The sequence below is a fragment of the Aegilops tauschii genome, chromosome 7 (assembly GCF_002575655.3).
Source record: "Aegilops tauschii subsp. strangulata cultivar AL8/78 chromosome 7, Aet v6.0, whole genome shotgun sequence".
Taxonomy (NCBI): domain Eukaryota; kingdom Viridiplantae; phylum Streptophyta; class Magnoliopsida; order Poales; family Poaceae; genus Aegilops; species Aegilops tauschii.
Genome location: NC_053041.3, coordinates 112,758,605 through 112,769,145, shown reverse-complemented (window position 1 = coordinate 112,769,145; position 10,541 = coordinate 112,758,605).

Here is a 10,541-nt window from a genome sequence, read left to right as displayed (position 1 = left end):
GCTCTGCTTCTCTCGCGGCCAACGCCGCCACCGGTCCTGCGGCTCACAAGCAGCAGGACTCGTCGCTGCCGCCTTCCGTGCGGCGTGATGGCCGCACCGCCACTCCGTCGCCTACTCCAGCCACGACGTCGTCCTCTCATGCTCGTCGGGGGCCAGCGAACGCGCGGGCTGCGCTGCTCATGCACGCGAACTCCTGCGTTACCGTCCCACCAACGACCTCTACGAAGACTGGCTGGGCCGCATCGCCGAGCTCGTCAGCGCCGCCGGAGAGCCCCTACGTCGTCTCGCTCGCTGCCTCGCCCGCCGTCCCGGGCAGGCAATGTGGCCCACGTTGCACCTCCTCCTCCTCGGCGCGACGTCGACCCCCAGCCCCAGCGCGATGCACCCCAACGCGGCCCGCCGCGTAGAGCGCCGGCGCGCGATGAGGCAAGTTGCCAGGTGGTGCAGCGGCCGTTGGTCGCTGTGCGCGCGCTCCCGGCGCCTCAGCGCCAGCACCAAGACCTCGCGCCACCGGAGCCTGTGGCGCGTGGGCGTCAAGATCAAGCTCCCCCCGCGCGCGCTCCGCCTGTGAGCGCGACAGGCTGCCGTGCTTTCACCCCGGAGCTACGCCACGTCGTCTGGCCCGACAAGTTCAAGCAAGATCTGCCTCCATGCTACGATGACACTCCCGCCCCGCGGAATTCGTCCAGCTCAACGAGCTGAGCATCGAAGCGGTGAATGGCAACGACAAGGTCATGGCGAACTGGTTCCTCATTGCCCTGAAAGTGCAACTAATCCCTGGGTGGTTTTTGTAATTCTTAACAACATATAGCTCATTGAACTAATATCCTTTCAAGATGACTATTTCAGAAAGTTCAATGATTGGCATGGCATGGACTAGAGATGTGGACCCCTCAAAATGCTAAGGACAAATATTGGCAAAAGCTCAAGACTCTTCATTTCTATTTTAGTGATCCAAGATCACATTGAGTCCATAGGAAAGCCAATACTATTAAAAGGGGATGAGGTGTTGCTTAATGGTCTACTTGCTCAAAGTGCTTAGTGATATGCTCCAAAGCCCTCAACCATCTCCTCAAATCCAAATATGTCCTAAACCTAAAGTCAAACTCGGCCCCACCGATTTGATTCATCCGGCGCCATCGAGTTCACTTGACATAAGCCATAGCCAGAAACCCTAATCAGTTCGGTCTCACCGATAGGGATCTCGGTCTCACCGAGATGGGATTGCAAACTCTTTGTTTCCCTTCGTAATGTTTTGATATCACCGAAATGAGCGATCGGTCCCACCGAGTTCGCAATGCAAACTCTATGTTTCCTTTTCGTAACGTTTCGGTCTTACCCTAGCGCATCGGTCCCATCGAGTTTGCCTGACCAACTCTTTGCTTGCTTGTTACTGAAATCGGTCTCGCCGAGTTGAAGTAATCAGACAAACCGAGATCAAGTTTTGCCCTAACCCTAGCGCATCGGTCTCACCGAGTTGATCATGTCGGTCCCACCGAAAATCCTAACATTCACATTTTGAACTGAATCGGTCTCACCGAGTTCATATATTCGGTCTGACCGAGTTGGCTCTTTGTGTGTAACGGTTAGATTTTGTGTGGAGGCTATATATACCCCTCCACCCTCCTCTCCATAAGTAAGAGAGCCATCAGAATGTGCCTACACTTCCAGCATTCATTTTCTGAGAAAGAACCACTTAGTCATGTGTTGAGACCAAGACATTCCAATCCAACCACAAGAATCTTGATCTCTAGCCTTCCCCAAGTTGCTTTCCACTCAAATCATCTTTCCACCATAGCCAAATCTGTGAGAGAGAGTTGAGTGTTAGGGAGACTATCATTTGAAGCACAAGAGCAAGGAGTTCATCATCAACACACCATCTATTACCTTTTGGAGAGTGATGTCTCCTAGGTTGGTTAGGTGTCACTTGGGAGCCTCCGTCGAGATTGTGGAGTTGAACCAAGGAGTTTGTAAGGGCAAGGAGATCGCCTACTTCGTGAAGATCTACCCAAGTGAGGCAAGTCCTTCGTGGGCGATGGCCATGGTGGGGTAGACAAGGTTGCTTCTTCGTGGACCCTTTGTGGGTGGAGCCCTCCGTGGACTCGCGCAACCGTTACCCTTCGTGGGTTGAAGTCTCCATCAACGTGGATGTACGATAGCACCACCTATCGGAACCACGCCAAAAATCTCCGTGTCTACATTGCGTTTGCCACTCCAAACCCCTCCCTTTACCTTCATATGCAATGATTTACATTCTGCTGCTATACTCTTAGAATTGCATGTGTAGGTTGATTGCTTGACTTGTGCTAAGTTGTTAAAATCTGCCAAGACTTAAAATTGGGAAAAGGCTAGATTTTTATTTGGTCAAGTAGTCTATTCACCCCCCTCTAGACCTACTTTCGATCCTACAAGTGGTATCAAAGCTTTGGTCTCCATTTGCCTTGATTTCCATAGCTTTGGTAATCATAGCCTTGGTTTCACAACCTAGGAGAGTATGGCGTCTAGTGAGGGAAATTACCACCGTAGGGGTCCTTACTTTGATGGCACTAATTTTGCTAGTTGGAAGCATAAGATGAAAATGCATATTCTTGGACATAACCCCGCCATTTGGGCTATTGTGTGTATTGGTTTGCAAGGTGAATTCTTCAATGGAAGGGAACCGAATCGTGAAGCTACCGCGGAAGAATTGAAGATGTTGCAATACAATGCTCAAGCTTGCGACATCCTCTTCAATGGATTATGCCCCGAAGAATTCAACAAAATCAGCCGTCTTGAGAATGCAAAGGAAATTTGGGATACTTTGATTGATATGCACGAAGGTACCAACTCCGTCAAGGAATCCAAATTGGATGTGCTTCAAAGTCAACTTGACAAGTTCAAAATGAAGGATGGTGAAGGTGTCGCTGAAATGTACTCTAGGCTAGCTCTCATCACAAATGAGATTGCCGGCTTAGGAAGTGAAGAAATGACCGACATATTCATCATCAAGAAGATCCTAAGAGCCTTGGATGGAAAATATGATACCGTGTGCACATTGATCCAAATGATGCCCAATTACAAAGATCTCAAGCCAACGGAAGTCATTGGTAGAATTGTTGCTCACGAGATGTCACTCAAGGATAAAGAAGAGCTTCACAACAAGTCTAGTGGTGCTTACAAAGCTTCATGTGATGCTCCTACACCATCAAGTGAGAAACAAGTCTTCAATGGAGAATTGAGCCTAATGGTGAAGAACTTCAACAAGTTCTACAAGAGTAGAAGCAAAGAGAGAAGTTCCAAGTCAAGGTCCTACAATGACAAAAGATCTTCTAGTCGTGATCGCAATTGCTACAATTGTGGAAGACCCGGACACTACTCAAGTGAGTGTACGGCTCCCTACAAAAGAAGAGAAGACTCACCTAAAAGGAGAAGTAAAAGAGAAGAATCACCACCAAGAGAAAGAAGGAGTAGAGATGATCATTATGAACGAAGATCCTCTCGCAGAAGCAAGGATTCGAAAAGGAAGGACAAGTCATGAAAGAGCTACACAAGACGAAGACATCAAGCTCATGTTGGTGAATGGGTATCCGGTTCCGACTCCGACAACCACTCCGAGAGAAGCTATCACTCCGACTCTGAATATACTCAAGATGAAGGTGTTGCCAGTCTCGCACTTGTGTCATCCAACTCCTACGGCATATTTGATTCACCAAATGAAGGAATTGGAAGATGCTTCATGGCTAAAGGCCCAAAGGTATCACACCCCGAGTATGTTGATTTCAATAGTGCTGAAGATGATTTTCTAGGTGATGATGATTTACTTGTTGACAACTCTAGTGATGAAAACTATGATGAACTTGCTGTTAATCATGCTAATCAAGATAAAATGAAAGATGATGATAAGAAGGAGATTGAGCGTCTAAATAAAGAACTAAACACTCTTAAGTTAGCTCATGAAACTACCTTAGAAGATCATCGAGAGCTTTTAAAGACTCATGAGAAGCTACGCTTTGAAAAGCTCAATCTAGAGCAAGAGCATGGGTTCTTAAAAGCAATCAATGATAATCTTCGTAAGAAAATTTCTTCTTACATTGCCAAGCGTTTACTCTTGTCTACTTACATGCCACAAGTAAAATCTAGCAACAAGAGTAAGAAAGATTCTTCTTCTAGTAGTAACAATAATCATGTTAAATCCAATGTTGTTTCTTTTAGTAGTTCTCTTGATTCCACTAATGATTCTCTTAGCCAAGTTACACTTGAGCAAGAAAATAGCTTATTGAAGGGAATTATAGAGAAAGGTGTTTACAAGAGCCTTGCCGGGAGTAAGCAATTTGAGGAAATTGTACGCAAGCAAGGAAGGCACCGGAAGAATCAAGGTGTTGGTTTTGAACGCAAGTTCAATGCCAATGGAGTTGAGTGGGAAGAAGATCAATACCCCAAGAAGAAGTTCGTTCCTCAACAATAGAAGTATGATCCCACTTCTTTCAAAGGAACACAAACTCAAGATGATCTTCCACCACAAGACCACAAGCTAAAAGGCAAGGATAAGCTTCAAGAGGAGATTGATGCATTTGAAGAAGCCCCTAAGGCCTTGGTCAAGTGGGTTCCCAAGACTATATCAAGTTCTACTTCATCAAGTACGACTACAACTCCAAGGATTCCCATCAACATGATGTGGATCCCGAAGAAGAAGAACTAGAGAGTTCTTGAGGGTGACTCCGCCAACATACTTCATTCATATTTATTTGGCGAGGACAAGTGCAATCAACTTCCATATCTTGCACTAGTTCAAGGAGTCACTAACCCTCTTGTTGGTAAAACAAGGGACAAGGTAACCTAACACTTTCATGGACAACATCAGGTGTGTGTTTCACTCTATGTCTATGGATATCCTTGTATGTTCCTTGTGAGACTAACCCATGTAGGTATTGAAAGTGCAACTCACTCCAATGGATTGCTCCAAATGATCTACATCAATAGTGAGCATCTACATCTTCAACACCTACATGAAGTCATCGTCGACAAAAACCCAAGGTTAGTTCATCCCTCTTAGCACTACAAAAAAAAGACACATCCGTGACATTTTGGGCCGATCAATTTTTTTTTCTGTCATGCTTATGACACTTCTATGACAATAATTGTGACAAAACCCGGTATCATCATAGATGTGGTGGGCTCCTACTTATATGACAAAAAATCATGACAGAAAATAGGCTTTTTGTCCTGGGCGGGCCGGAGACGCAGCTGCATGACATTCTTTGGGCCGTCCATGACGGAAAAAACCGTGGTAGAAGCGAGGGCGAGGAAAATATCGGGGAGTTCCCGGTTACGGTGGGTGGTCGGGGCTGAGCGATGCACGGAGGTTTGCGCATTTCTCTCGTACACGTACGCGCGTGTGTGCGAGGCGTTGCGCTCTAACTGAACCCGAGCGAGGCGTTCGCCTACTGAACCCGAGCGATTGCACTGCAGGCTACGTGTTACTGAACCCGAGCGATCGATCCTTGGTTGTTCACTGAACCCGATCGAGCGATTCCTTTGCTACTGCTGCTAACTGAAGCCGATCGAACCTGCTGCCTCTTGATGAACAGTGAGCATTGTTGGGGGGGGGGTTGGATGAACAGTTCCCAGTGGGGGTTGGATGAACAGGACCCCATGGTAGTAGAGGCCGTTGCCACTGGATGAACATGACTCCGGTCGATCGAGCTGGTTGGGGGTGGATGAACAGGACCCCGTGGAGGGCTGGATGAACAAGACCCCGTGGAGGGATGGTTGAACAGTAGCCGGTGGAGGGCTGGATGAACAGTAGCCGGTGGAGGGGTGGTTGAACAGGACCCCCTGGAGAGGGCTGGTTGAACAGTAGCCGGTGGAGGAGCGGTGGAGGCTGGATGAACAGGAGCCCGTGGATGAACAGTCGCAGGTGGAGGCTGGAGGAGGTCGATGGTGGATAAACAGTAGCCAGTGGAGGCTGGAGGAGGTCGACGGTGGAGATGAACAGTAGCCCGTGGAGTCCCGTTTTACGGTACCCACACCCCTCTCGATCAACAGGACCCCCGTTTCGACCATAGCGCTCCAACACAAGTCCGTTTCCTCCGTTTTGCGGTACACCACACCCCTCCCGATCAACAGGACCCCGTTTTGACCATAGGCACTCGAACAAAAGTCCGTTTCCTCCGTTTTGTGGTACGCCAGACCCCTCCCGATGAACAGGATCCCGTTTTGACCGTGGCCGGTCGAACACAAGGCCGTTTCCTCCGTTCTGTGGTATGCCATGCCTTGTTTCGATCGGCAGTGTTCCATCCGGGCCGGTTGCTTCCCGATGAACACGACGCATTCCGTTCCGACCCAGCTGGTTGGCTCCCGATGAACACGACGACGCAGTTTCTTCGTTCCGACCCAGCCATATACACGTGCCCTGGCCGTACCTATGCGCGAGTAAGCGTTCGGGACCCCGCCCGTATGTACGTACATGGCCGTATTTACTTTCTTGCACCCTGGATGTACGTACGTGTACATGCTACGTGCGTGCCTCTACTACGACACGTGCCATTCCTTACTCAGCCACGGTTCATCGTTGCAGCCTGCAGACGGACCGATCGACCAGTATGTACGTACACGTTCGTGACCAGAATGACAACGCTACGTACGCTTTGACCGGGTGGGTCCTAGTGGTCAGGGAGGATAAGGACACACTTCCTTGCGTGCGAAGATATAGCTGGTCGGTCCCAGCTGTTAGAGGGAGGAATCATTTTTATTTTGTGAGTAATAAGGAGGCACTTCCTTGTGTTCGAAGATGTAGCTGGTGGGTCCAGCCGTCAGCCTCACCGCCTAAAGTCCTCTTCCGATGGTTGTCCTTCATTGATCACGTTGACCACGCCGCGCCGAGAGCACCAAGGCGGTGGAGGACAGCGAGGCCTAGGAAGGGAACGACGCGGAGCCGGGGAATACGCAGCAGTGGATGCCCACGCGGAGGGGAGTACGTGGGTTGACTGCTTCAACTGCAGTGTGAGGCTGCCGTCGCTGGAGAATAATAGGAGGTGTGGGTGAGTATAGAGGGATGGCATGGCCAGCGGTGGCAGCACAACCGGAGATGGGAGACAGGAGCAGGCGGCACGGCCGACGCTGGTTTGGGCGGCTGGAGCAAGAAGACCAGAGGTTGAAGAAGCACGACGGCCGTTGGATGGACATCATACGGTCACTGCATTGTTTATATTGACTAAGTTGACAAAGCCCTTGGTACGCGTCAACTTAGTAGGCCCACAGGTCAGCCTCCGAAACGGTGCGCCCCAGATGTCAGGGGAGGAATCATTTTTTAGGCGGCTGAAGCAAGAATATCCGAGATTGAAGAAGAAGCACGACATCCGTTGGATGGACATCGAACGGGCACTGCTGCTAGAACCGTGTGTTGACTATAAGTTGACAAAGCCTTGCATACGCATCAACTTAGTTTTTTTGAGGGGACGCGTCAACTTAGTAGGCCCACAAGTGTGTGGTAGAGAACATATAGCCCATTTGTGATTTGTAAGAATGTACAACCCATTTTTGAATTCTAATGGAATTTACTGCAGCCCATTTACAGTTTGTTAAAAGTACAGCCCATTTTCTAGCTAGGACAACGATTAATAATTTCAACCAACCGCTCAAAACATAATTCAAAAAATTTCCTACATTTTGATGGGATCCGAAATCTTTTTATCCCAAAATTTCTAGTCAGATTAAATATAATTTCAAAATAAATTTGTATTACATAAAAATCCAACGAAATATTGCACGCGCAACAAGTAATGAAATCAAAAATTTCAAAATCCAAAGAAAATATTTTGTAAACTAATTACATGTTTGGTTCATTTTTTATAGTTACTGCCCAATTTTTATAATTACATCCCATTTATTATTTCTTAAAGCCCATTTTCTTGTTAAGCCTAATGCATCCCTCCTAGGATAGATTTGCAGCCGAGCGGGGCGGAGAATAACAAGTTGACCCGAATATTGTGTACAACTTGAAGGAAATATGCCCTAGAGGCAATAATAAAGTTATTATTTATTTCCTCATATCATGATAAATGTTTATTATTCATGCTAGAATTGTATTAACCGGAAACTTAGTACATGTGTGAATACATAGACAAACAGAGTGTCACTAGTATGCCTCTACTTGACTAGCTTGTTAATTAAAGATGGTTATGTTTCCTAACCATAGACATGAGTTGTCATTTGATTAACGGGATCACATCGTTAGGAGAATGATGTGATTGACTTGACCCATTCCGTTAGCTTAGCACTTGATCGTTTAGTATGTTGCTATTGCTTTCTTCATGACTTATATATGTTCCTATGACTATGAGATTATGCAACACCCGTTTATCGGAGGAACACTTTGTGTGCTACCAAACATCACAACGTAAATGGGCGATTATAAAGGTGCTCTATAGGTGTCTCCGAAGGTATTTGTTGAATTGGCGTATATCGAGATTAGGATTTGTCACTCCGATTGTCGGAGAGGTATCTCTGGGCCCACTCGGTAATACACATCACTATAAGCCTTGCAAGCATTGCAACTAATGAGTTAGTTGCGGAATGATGTATTACGGAACGAGTAAAGAGACTTGCCGGTAACGAGATTGAACTAGGTATTGAGATACCGACAATCGAATCTCGGGAAAGTAACATACCGATGACAAAGGGAACAACGTATGTTGTTATGCGGTTTGACCGATAAAGATCTTTGCAGAATATGTGGGAGCCAATATGAGCATCCAGGTTCCGCTATTGGTTATTGACCGGAGACGTGTCTCGGTCATGTCTACATAGTTCTCGAACCCGTAGGGTCCGCACGCTTAAAGTTCGATGACGATCGGTATTATGAATTTTTGTGTTTTGATGTATCGAAGGTAGTTCGGAGTCCTGGATATGATCACGGACATGACGAGGAGTCTCGAAATGGTCGAGACGTAAAGATCGATATATTAGACGACTATATTCGGACACCGGAAGTGTTCCGGGTGGTTTCGGAGAAAATCAGAGTGCCGAAGGGTTACTGGAACCCCCCGGGAGAAATAATGGGCCTTATGGGCCTTAGTGGAGAGAGAGAGGGCTGGCCTAGGGCAGGCCGTGATGTCTACTACGCAACCTTCTTCCTGTAGACGTTGTTGGGCCTCAAAGTGCAGAGCTTTGTAGGAAAGTAGCAAATTTCCCTCAAGTGGATGACCTGAGGTTTATCGATCCGTGGGAGGCGTAGGATGAAGATGGTCTCTCTCAAGCAACCCTGCAACCAAATAACAAAGAGTCTCTTGTGTCCCCAACACACCCAATACAATGGTAAATTGTATAGGTGCACTAGTTCGGCGAAGAGATGGTGATACAAGTGCAATATGGATGGTAGATATAGGTATTTGTAATCTGAAAATATAAAAATAGCAAGGTAACTAATGATAAAAGTAAGCACAAACGGTACTGCAATGCATTGAAACAAGGCCTAGGGTTCATACTTTCACTAGTGCAAGTTCTCTCAACAATAATAACATAATTAGATCGTATAACTATCCCTCAACATGCAACAAAAAGTCACTCCAAAGTCACTAATAGCGGAGAACAAACGAAGAGATTATTGTAGGGTACGAAACCACCTCAAAGTTATTCTTTCGGATCGATCTATTCAAGAGTTCGTACTATAATAACACCTTAAGACACATATCAACCAAAACCCTAATGTCACCTAGATACTCCAATGTCACCTCAAGTATCCGTGGGTATGATTATACCATATGCATCACACAATCTCAGATTCATCTATTCAAACCAACACAAAGTACTTCAAAGAGTGCCCCAAAGTTTCTACCGAAGAGTCAAGACGAAAACGTGTGCCAACCCCTATGCATAGGTTCATGGGCGGAACCCGCAAGTTGATCACCAAAACATACATCAAGTGAATCACGTGAATATCCCATTGTCACCACAGATAAGCACGACAAGGCTTACATCAAGTGTTCTCAAATCCTTAAAGACTCAATCCGATAAGATAACTTCAAAGGGAAAACTCAATCCATTACAAGAGAGTAGAGGGGGAGAAACATCATAAGATCCAACTATAATAGCAAAGCTCACGGTACATCAAGATCCTGCCAAATCAAGAACACAAGAGAGAGAGATCAAACACATAGCTACTGGTACATACCCTCAGCCCCGAGGGTGAACTACTCCCTCCTCGTCATGGAGAGCGCCGGGATGATGAAGATGGCCACAGGTGAGGGTTCCCCCCTCCGGCAGGGTGCCGGAACAGGGTCCCGATTGGTTTTTGGTGGCTACAGAGGCTTTCGGCGGCGGAACTCCCGATCTATTCTATTCCCCGATGTTTTTAGGGTATATGGATATATATAGGCGAAAGAAGTCGGTCAGGGGAGCCTCGAGGGGCCCACGAGGGTGGAGGGCACGCCCAGGGGGGGTGGGCGCGCCCCCTGCCTCGTGCCTTCCTCGTTGCTTCCCTTACGTGCACTCCAAGTCCCCTGGATTGCTTCCGTTGCAAAAATAACTCTCCCGAAGGTTTCTTTCCGTTTGGACTCCGTTTG